This window comes from Chiloscyllium plagiosum, chromosome 1 (genome assembly GCF_004010195.1).
Source record: "Chiloscyllium plagiosum isolate BGI_BamShark_2017 chromosome 1, ASM401019v2, whole genome shotgun sequence".
Taxonomy (NCBI): domain Eukaryota; kingdom Metazoa; phylum Chordata; class Chondrichthyes; order Orectolobiformes; family Hemiscylliidae; genus Chiloscyllium; species Chiloscyllium plagiosum.
The window spans coordinates 150,311,673-150,322,547 of record NC_057710.1 but is presented as its reverse complement, the minus strand read 5'-3'; the positions used below and the strand labels follow the sequence as shown (position 1 = coordinate 150,322,547).

General features: G+C 42.8%; 1 protein-coding gene across 1 annotated transcript in view; it reads left to right on the top strand.

Annotated features, from left to right (window-relative positions):
- Nucleotides 1-4,089: 4,089 nt before the first annotated feature.
- The window catches only part of ttc29 (tetratricopeptide repeat domain 29), a 490,243-nt gene continuing 483,457 nt past the window's right edge, over nt 4,090-10,875 (top strand). Inside the window, exon 1 of the mRNA XM_043699397.1 lies at nt 4,090-4,344. The gene's annotated coding sequence lies outside the window, so the exon portion shown is untranslated. The remainder of the gene's footprint in view (nt 4,345-10,875) is intronic.

Below are 10,875 nucleotides of genomic sequence, written 5' to 3'. Positions count from 1 at the left end.
ACAGGGAAGGCAGATGAACTCAGGGCATGGTTAGGAACATGGGATGGGATATCATAGCAATTACAGAGACATGGCTCAAGGATGGGCAGGACTGGCAGCTTAATGTTCCAGGATACAAATGCTGCAGGAAGGATAGAAAGGGAGGCAAGAGAGGAGGGGGAGTGGCATTTTTGATAAGGGATAGCATTATAGCTGTGCTGAGGGAGGATATTCCTGGAAATAGATCCAGATAAGTTATTTGGGTGGAACTGAGAAATAAGAAAGGGATGATACCTTATTGGGACTGTATTATAGACCCCCCAATAGACAGAGGGAAATTGAGGAACAAATTTGTAAGGAGATCTCAGCTATCTGTAAGAATAATAGGATAGTTATGGTAGGGGATTTTAACTTTCCAAACATAGACTGGGACTGCCATAGTGTTAAGGGTGTAGATGGAGAGGAATTTGTCAAGTGTGTACAAGAAAATGTTCTGATTCAGTATGTGGATGTACCTACTAGAGTAGATGCAAAACTTGACCCATTCTTGGGAAATAAGGCAGGGTAGGTGACTGAGGTGTCAGTGCGGAAGGACTTTGGGGCCAGCGACCATCATTCCATTAGATTTAAAGTAGTGATGAAAAAGGATAGACCTGATCTAAAAGTTGAAGTTCTAAATTGGAGTAAGGGCAATTTTGACAGTACAAGGCAAGAACTTTCGAAAGCTGATTAGGGACAGATGTTCACAGTAAAGGGACGACTGGAAAATGGGAAGCCTTCAGAAATGAGATAATGAGAATCCAGAGAAAGTATATTCCTGTTAGGGTGAAAGGAAAGCCTGGTAGGTATAGGGAATACTGGATGACTAAAGAAATTGAGGCTTTGGTTAAGAAAAAGAAGGAAGTATATGTCAGGTATAGACAGGATAGATCAAGTGAATCATTAGAAGAGTATAAAGACAGTAGGAGTATACTTAAGAGGGAAATCAGGAGGGCAAAATGGGGACATGAAATAGGTTTGGCAAATAGAATTAAGGAGAATCCAAAGAGTTTTACAAATATATTAAGGACAAAGGGGTAACTAGGGAGAGAACAGGGCCCCTCAAAGATCAGCAGGGCGGCCTTTGTGTGGAGCTGCAGAAAATGGGGGAGATACTAAACGAGTATTTTGCATCATTATTTAATGTGGAAAAGGATATGGAAGATATAGAACGTAGGGAAATAGATAGTGACACCTTGCAAAATGTCCATGTTACAGAGGAGGAAGTGCTGGATGTCTTGAAATGCATAATGGTGGATAAATCCCCAGGACCTGATCAGGTGTACCCTAGAACTCTATGGGAAGCTAAGGAAGTGATTGCTGGGCCTCTTGCTGAGATATTTGCATCATCGATAGTCACAGGTGAGGTGCCGGTGGACTGTAGGTTGGCTAACGTGGTGCCACTGTTTAAGAAGGGTGGTAAGGACAAGCCAGGGAACTAGATACCAGTGAGACTGACCTCGGTGGTGGGCAAGTTGTTGGAAGGACTCCTGAGGGACAGGATGTACATGTATTTGGCAAGGACTGATTGTGCATGGGAAATCATGTCTCACAAACTTGATTGAGTTTTTTGAAGAAGTAACAAAGAGGATTGATGAGGACAAAGCGGTAGATGTGATGTATATGGACTTCAGTAAGGCTTTCGACAAGGTTCCCCACAGGAGACTAGTTAGCAAGGTTAGATCTCATGGAATACAGGGAGTACTCGCCATTTGGATACAGAACTGGCTCAAAGGTAGAAGACAGAGGGTGGTGCTGGAGGGTTGTTTTTCATACTGGAGGCCTGTGACCAGTGGAGTGTCACAAGGATCGGTGCTGGGTCCTCTACTTTTTATCATTTATATAAATGATTTGGATGCGAGCATAAGAGATATAGTTAGTAAGTTTGCAGATGGCACCAAAATTGGAGGTGTAGTGGACAGTGAAGAAGGTTACCTTAGATTACAACAGGATCTTGATCAGATGGACCAATGGGCCGAGAAGTGGCAGATGGAATTTAATTCAGAAAAATGCGAGGTGCTGCATTTTGGGAAAGCAAATCTTAGCAGGACTTATACACTTAGTGGTATGGTCCTAGAAAGTGTTGCTGAACAAAGAGACCTTGAAGTGCAAGTTCCTTGAAAGTGGAGTCACAGGTAGATAGGATAGTGAAGAAGGCGTTTGGTATGCTTTCTTTTATTGGTCACAGTATTGAGTACAGGAGTTGGGATGTCATGTTGCGGCTGTACAGGACACTGGTTAGGCCACTGTTGGAATATTGCGTGCAATTCTGGTCTCCTTCATATAGAAGGATGTTGTGAAACTTGAAAGGGTTCAGAAAAGATTTACAAGAACATTGCCAGGGTTGGAGAATTTGAGTTTAGATCATAGTGGTGCTGGAAAAGCACAGCAAGTCAGGCAGCAGAGGAGCAAGAAAATCCTGCTCCTCAGATGCTGCCTGATCTGCTGTGCTTTTCCAGCACCACTCTGATCTAAACTCTGGTTTCCAGCATCTGCAGTCTTCACTTTTGCCTTGGAGGATTTGAGCTATGGGGAGAAGCTGAACAGGCTGGGTCTGTTTTCCCTGGAGCATCAGAAGTTGAGGGGTGATCTTATAGAGGTTTACAAAATTATGAGGGGCACAGATAGGATAAATAGACAAAGTCTTTTCCGTAGAGTCGGGGAGTCCAGAACTAGAGGGCACAGGTTTAGGGAGAGAGGGAAAGATATAAAAGGGACCTAGGGGGCAATGTTTTCACACAGAGAGTGGTACGTGTATGGAATGAGCTGCCAGAGGAAGTGGTGGAGCCTGGCACATTTGCAACATTTAAAAGGCATTTGGATGGGTATATAAATAGGAAGGGTTTGGAGGGATATGGGCCAGGTGCTGGCAGGTGGGACTAGATTGGGTTGGACGGAAGGGTCTGTTTTCATGCTGTACATCTCAGTGACTGTACTGGATGAATCTCTGCAGTTGTTCTCATTTTTGGAAGCATCTACTCTTTGGGGTCAACCTTGTGACCTTTTGAATTGACACTGTCAGTAATTACACTTCCATCTCTTTGAGGCTGACCTTGTGAACTATTGAGAGAACCTCGCAAGTAGGCAAATCCGTGGATAGGAAAGCAGTGGATAAGTATTCAGTAATGGTCTCTTAATTTAAGGAAGGATGTAAATATGTTGGATGCAGTTCAGACTATGTATGGAAAGGGCAGGTTGTCTCATGAGGCAAGCTTAGACAGGCTAGGTTTGTATCTGCTGGAATTCAGAAGAGTGAGAGACGCTATGATAAACCGATTGCAAACAGTTTCCATTCCTGAGTCTGTTTGCAAGAAAATTTGTACACAAATTGGAACACAGTATAGGACAACATAAAACAAGTGTTCCTAAGTATAGGAAACGTTCATATGTTGGCTCTTTAAAACAAAACCCCAAAAGGGATTATGCAAGTGCAGTTGTTTGTAATTCAGATGTTTGTACGTCAGGGACCCCCTAAAATCCTGAGGTGTACTGACATGATTGTGGAGTGTATGTTTCTTTTTCGGGGAGAATCTAGAAATAGTTTAAAAATCAGAATTACCCATTTTAAACAAAGATTATTTTCCTATGAGGGATGAGTGCTTTTGGAACACTTCCTGACAAGGTTCTGGGCAAGCACATGGGATTTTGAAAGCAGAGATGAATAAATTCTTTAACAACATATGCCCTGAGGAAGGGTCACTCGACTGGAAATGTTAACTCTGATTTCTCTCCACGGATGCTGCCAGATTTGCTGAGCTCCTGCAGTAATTTCTGTTCTTGTTTCTGATGAACAGCATCCGCGGCTCTTTCGGATTAACAGGAGCGAGCAGAAATTTATGAAATCTGACCAGCCTTTACCTTGCAGAATGGCCTCCTGCTCCGCGTTGCGTTGGTTTCTGAAGACTTTGATTGTCCCCTTGGCTCGGTGAATTAAAAAATAAAGAATTACTCCGGGGCTTTTTGTTAAAAGTGTGGCCATTGATTATTGTGCCAAGCTGTTACACTACCCCCCCCCGTGCCCGCGTTTAACCGTTATGACCGTTATTTCATAATCGCCGCGTGCTCCGCGTTTGTCCCGAGAGCGCTCGCGGTCGTTGTCACAGAAACAGTGCTGGCGTCGTCAATCACAGTGGCGACTGGCAGGCGGCCGGAGGAGAGACGACTGGGTTACTGCTCAACTCCTGAAAACCTTTTCTCCAAACCTCCTTTTACACAGCGAACTCCCCTTTCCCTGCACCGGGACCGCTGAGAGTTGCGTCACTTTCTGGCCGTGTTTTGGTTTGTGTCGTGTCACCAGAACGGTCTTCCAAACGACTTCTGTGTCTGGTAACTTTTACTACTCCTTCTTTGCATTTTAATGCCGAATCGTTAAGTTACTCAACTAACCAAGGTTGCAAATATTTACATATCTGATTTACGGGGTTTTTTTTTTGCAATTATCGAGTAACTTGAAAGCTAGACCGGCCAAATGAAATCCTTGTGTGTTTCCGAAGTCGACGATAAACTTTTTTTTTGGCTGAGGAAACTTTCTCTGAAAGTGCGAGTTGCCTGACATTTCAAAATGGACTGCAGCATCGTAAATCTGAAATCAAAAATGAGTCAGGTTCTTAAATGTAGGCGAATCAAGGGTTACTGCAAACAGCAGAGAAAGTGGACAAGGCTGGAACAACCACCATCTTATTGAATAGTAGAATAGATTTGAAAGACCTAGGTTATCGTCCTATTCCTTAGCTTCTCATATATCACAGTGCAGTTTTAGAAAACCACAATGCTGACATCTATTGGAATATAACCACCACCTGGACTTGGTTTAAAGGATACTTTATCTGTCAGTGCTATCAAATTTGAACTTCTAACTGTTGGAATGGAGTCACATGTGCAGAGCTTTCTACTGACCAATTCCATTATAAACAAGACACTAAAAGTGAGGAATTAGCTAGATGAAATTGATATAGTGGTTATAGGTAATAGGAGCATAAATGTACCTTCAGTTTGGGTAGCAGAATTAAACTCTATAATCAGTTGAGTTTATCAATAAGGCATGAAGGTATGAGAACATGGTGGTGACAATATTCATTATATATATTTTTTTAGTTTCCTTGCTAGGATTTTGATCTATAGATTGTGTGAGATCTATGTAGAACAATCAATGAAAGAAACACTTTCAAGAGTATAATATTGGACTTGAAACATGAACTCCGTAACTCTCTCCACAGATGTTGACAGACCTGTTGTGCTTTTCCAGCACTTTGTGTTTATATCAGTGAAAGTAACCATCAACTTTGGTCTCTAACATGCTCTGTCAAGGAATGTTGTGATACTGATCCATGGCAATCTCTTGGAGTAGCGCAGCAGGTCAGGCAGCTTGAAACATGAACTCCGTAACTCTCTCCACAGATGTTGACAGACCTGTTGTGCTTTTCCAGCACTTTGTGTTTATATCAGTGAAAGTAACCATCAACTTTGGTCTCTAACCTGCTCTGTCAAGGAATGTTGTGATACTGATCCATGGCAATCTCTTGGAGTAGCTTTGCCATTACGACTTTCATCTCAGTTGCTTTAGAGATGGCTAGCCTGTTCTAAAACTTGCCTGTAGAAATTTACTATTATAAATTGTATATAAACCTAGTGTAAATAGACAATGCAATTTTTCCAGGCTCAAAAATCGGAGATTTTTTTTGTATTTACTGAGTATAGAATCTTTATTCTTGATTCTCAGAGCTCTGAACTGAGAGCATTGATAGTTTGATCCTCCACTACCTTTTTTTTAGATTAGATTACATTACATTACAGTGTGGAAACAGGCCCTTCAGCCCAACAAGTCCACACCGACCCACCGAAGCGCAACCCACCCATACCCCTACATTTACCCCTTACCTCACACTTCGGGCAATTTAGCATGGCCAATTCACCTGACCTGCACATCTTTGGACTGTGGAAGGAAACCGGAGCACCCGGAGGAAACCCACACAGACACGGGGAGAAGGTGCAAACTCCACAGTCAGTCGCCTGAGGCGGGAATTGAACACGGGTCTCGGGCGCTGTGAGGCAGCAGTGCTAACCACTGTGCCACCGTGCCGCCCACATACCTTCTCCATTACCCTCCAGCCGTTGGCTTTTCCTCATTGGTTGTGGAGTTGAAGTGTAATTTTCCACACAGGAGTTTGGGAGCTTGTATGTTTCAAGGTTGATCTCACTGCCCTATGTGAGACCACGCAATCAGGGCAAAGCCTGTTCAAGGAACAAGTGGTTGCTACACCTTCTGTTGGGAAAATAAATTAGAATAAGACTGTTTGCTCATCAGAGTTTAAAGATTAACCCGTCACCTGTCCAAAAGACTCCCCATAAACAAATATCTCTTGACCCTGACTCGGCCTTGCCCAGAACCAATGTAGTACAGTGCTCAGCACATCTCCCCCAATGGTGGATGTTGCAGATGAGACCAATGAGGAATTTTACATTAAGCTGAACCAATTCCTGGCCCAAATTCCACCACACAACAAGCTGAACTTCAACACCAATGTTGGAAAAATCACAGACAGGGTAGAAAGAGTTGAGGTAGTGGTGAGCTATTTGGCTGCTCACCATTTTTATGGAGAGTATCCAGACTCGGACTACATTGAGTAGCTGACTAACTGTTTGTTTCTAAGCTCCTGGACTAATATTGTAGGCTGTCAATGACTTCTTGTGCTAGACACCCTGAGCAAAGGCTATATTCCTTGATTTTAGGAGCCATGACTGTGTATACGCTAACTGGCAGAACAATACAGCAGTACTGTCAGTATGGTATCACTGGCTGAGAGGGTGCTATGCAAAAGGCATTGCAAGACAGGGATGTTGCAAGCAACTTGGTAGGCGCAAAACAAATGAACACTATGAAGACCAGCAAGCAGGCCGGAGGTGCAGCCTAGTTCAGACCATGTGTTGGATATGTGTCCTGGATGCCTATTCTCCTTTCAGTTATGTTACAATGATAGTTGCTGGTGCAATCTGAGGGATAGAATTGAAATGTGGAAGTACTGAAAGTAGATTGGAGATGTGCCATGAGAGTTTGGTTGGTCCGGGTGTCCCAGAGGTGTTCTCTGAAACGCTCCGCAAGTAGGCGGCCTGTCTCCCCAATATAGAGGAGGCCACATCGCATCCTCTGTACCCGCTCTTTGGAAGTACTGAAAGTAGATTGGAGATGTGCCATGAGAGTTCTTCGAGCATAGCATATGTCAGATGGCGATGTCAGTGAATATTAGGTACATGTGGTCAGTGCCCTTTGAGCATGTCCCAGAGGTTAGTGTCAATTATCCAATATGGAAGTTATTTGAAGCAAGCAGTAAGCTGAAGCTACCAGGTACTCACAATGACTTCCATGTCCTAAATTCTTAATGTCGTGTTTAGTAAAATAAGAAGTTAATGTTACAGAGACCGGTTGTGCGATTTATAAGGGATTTAAAGAGCTGTACTCCCTTTTAATTGGCAACTCACCTTGCCTTGACAGATGTATTAAAAGATGCAGTAAGTTGCTCCTGACACTCAGATAGGCCTCTCCAAGCTTCTCACGCAATTGTCACAAATCTTGCTAAAGTCTACATTGTTCAGCCTCCTATAAGATTCATCCCCCTGTCCTCATTGTAAGCGTGCTCGACTCCATTGCGCAACATGCAACTTGGCACCATCTCAGCTCAACTCCAACTTGGCTTGTGATAGAGAAGGCTATCTATAAGTGACCACGTACTTTTCCTTCTAGACAATACACTAGAAAATAGAATTTGGATACTGCTATTTGCTAAAAAGTACCAGAAGGTTTTTTTCTGAAACTTGAAGTTAAGGAGGATTGTATGGAGTGCATTTAAATGTATAAGATTGTTACTTCTTGTAACAGTGAGATTGACACTTTATAAGATATCACCAGGAGTCAGGCAAAGCTGCCTAATGCCAGGTTGTGGATTAGTCCACCTGGAGTTTGTTACAGATTTGTGAAAACTGTGCACTCAGAAGAATCAGAAGCCTGTAAACAAGAAATAGTTCTCATCATTTTTCAGCATGAAAAGACAAAAATAACCTAAATGCAAATTCAAGAAAAGACCTAGGTCAATCCAATTAACCCAGCTATTGATTGGAAGGTCGACCGTCAATCAGTAGATATCATTTCATCACTCCTAAGATTTGAAGAACTGAGCAATAACTGTTCAGCCAAAGACATTTGGGTAAGTGCAGGCATAGGAAAAGTTTGGCGGGATATGGACTGTGAGCAGGCAAGTTGGACTAGTTTAGATGGATCAGTTGCACCAAGTGGTCTGTTTCTGTCCTGTATGACTCTATGACTCTTCGTGGTCAGAATTTGTTTTTCCCTATCTATCTTTTCCCATTCAATATTTGTGTCACAGTCTCTGCTTTTGTCTGTTATTTATGAATGAATGTATGCACGCTTGGTGTTTTAAAAGACAAGAGCTTAGCAGTAAATAAATAATTAAATTTTTTAACCAGTTGTGAAGTAATATATTTGTTTACAATAAATAGATTTATTTTTCTGCGAATGCAAATTTCATCCTCTTAGGGGCATGATGAGTATGATATTCACTGTCGGACAACTATAAGAGAAATGCAGGGGATGGGCCCAACTCTTGTCCCTGGCCTCTTAAATCTCAAGTCTTTAGGCACTATAAGATGCAAGGGATTATGAAGGATCCTTCTCCATTCTGTCTGCATTCTTTTAGCATGTTCTCTAACTACTGCAGAAAGGCAAAGGAAACACTTAAAACATACCCTCAAAGCCTCCTTGAAAAAGTGCAACATCCCCATCAACACTTGGGAAACCTGGCCCATGGCACCAAGGTGAAGGGCAAGAATCTGAGAAAGATCTATACACCTCAAGTCTCATGGCCAATACCAAGCTGAAAAAGGAGCAAGTGGCACTCTCTGCATTCTGAATCGCCTGTGGCAGAGACTGTAAGGCATATATTGGAGTCTTCAGTCACCAGAAACCTCATTTTTAATGTAGAAGCAAGTCATCCTCAATCATGAGGCACTACATAAGGGGGGAAAGTCGTCTACCTACTCCCCACCATCTTTTTAACCACAAAATGTATTCCTTACAATAATAGTCAGCCTCCATTTTTTATCTCTCAAATGCATGTTTTGTTTTCTGAGGCTTATAATTTGAGGTAAGGGATCAAGCAGGGAGTGCAAGATGTGATGCAAAAATATGTAGGAATGTTGGATGACAATGACATTTAAAAATGTCAACAACCAAGTGCATACCAATGGTTATGTTTTACACAATATCTTGACCACTGTTTGTGAATGGATGTTGGAGGGTAAAAGGTTGAGTTGTGTGCTGATATTAATGATATTCCTACGTATTGAGTTTACCTTCACTTAATTTACATGGTGTTTGTTATAGACTACTGTTTCTTTACCCTTTTCACTAGATTGGTTCCCAAGATGAAGGCACTGTAATAGGAGTAAAATTGAGCAAGTTAGCCCTATACACATTGGATTATAATGAGCAAAAGATGTTCTTATTGAAATATATAAGATTTTGAGGGGCTGTGACATTATGAATGCTGAAAGGGTATTCCTCTTGAGGGGCCAGGGACAGTATAGAATTAGGTACAGGGATGAGAAAGTTTTGCTGCTGGTGGATTTCCCACTTTTGAATGATGAAATTCTCCCTGTTTAATTCTTTCTTTTACCTTTCAAACTGCCATCTTCAAAGTGGCCAAAATCAGGAGGAAATATTCTCTGCCAGGAAAATCTCTACTCATAATAAGGTGCAGAGCACGACTCCAGAAAGCTGCATTTGGTCTTGCACTAATCGATATTTGATGCTGTGACCCATTGCACCTGGAGGACATATAATTTTCTGCTGGCCATTTGTTAGAGCTAGGGAGTCTGGCAAGCTCCAAGGTGAAGGGAGCAGTGGAGCCCATGTTTCAGCAGGGTTTCACAACCAGAGTCAGGGACAAGAAGAGAAGTTCCAAGTGTGGCTGGTGACTGAGTGAAGGTAGGAGAGCTGCTGAGTGGATGGGTGGCAGGGGCTTTGGACGGAAGAGCTGCCAAATGAGTGTGGAATATTTTGGGGAGGGTTGCTTTTGAGTGAATGAGTTGAGGATTTAGGAACAAGGCAGCAGCACTGTTGCAAGAGTGGTGAGGAGTTGGGAAGCGGGACATGTGTGAGAAGGTGATGGGATAATGGGCTTTACTGAACCGTTGAGTACTCTTTCTTTTTAAAAATCTCTTTGAAGGTCTTAGAGTCATAGAGATGTACAGCATGGAAACAGATCCTTCGGTCCAACCCATCAATGCCAACCAGATATCCCAACCTAATCTAGTCCCACCTGCCAGCACCCGGCCCGTATCCCTCCAAACCCTTCCTATTCATATACCCATATAAAAGCCTCTTAAATGTTGCAATTGTACCAGCCTTCACCACTTCCTCTGGCAGCTCATTCCATACACGTACCACCCTCTGCGTGAAAAAGTTGTCCCTTAGGTCTCTTTTGTATCTTTCTCCTCTCACCCTAAACCTATGCCCTCTAGGTCTGGAGTCCCGACCCCAGGGAAAAGACTTGTCTATTTATCCTATCCATGCCCCTCATAATTTTGTAAGCCTCTATAAGATCACCCCTCAGCCTCTGATGCTCCAGGGAAAACAGCCCCAGTCTGTACAGCCTCCCCCTGTAGCTCAGATTCTCCAACCCTGGCAACATCCTTGTAAATCATTTCTGAACCCTTTCAAGTTTCACAACATCTTTCCGATAGGAAGGAGACCAGAATTGCACGCAATATTCCAACAGTGGCCTAACCAATGTCCTGTACAGCCGCAACATGACCTCCCAACTCCTGTACTCAATACTCTGACCA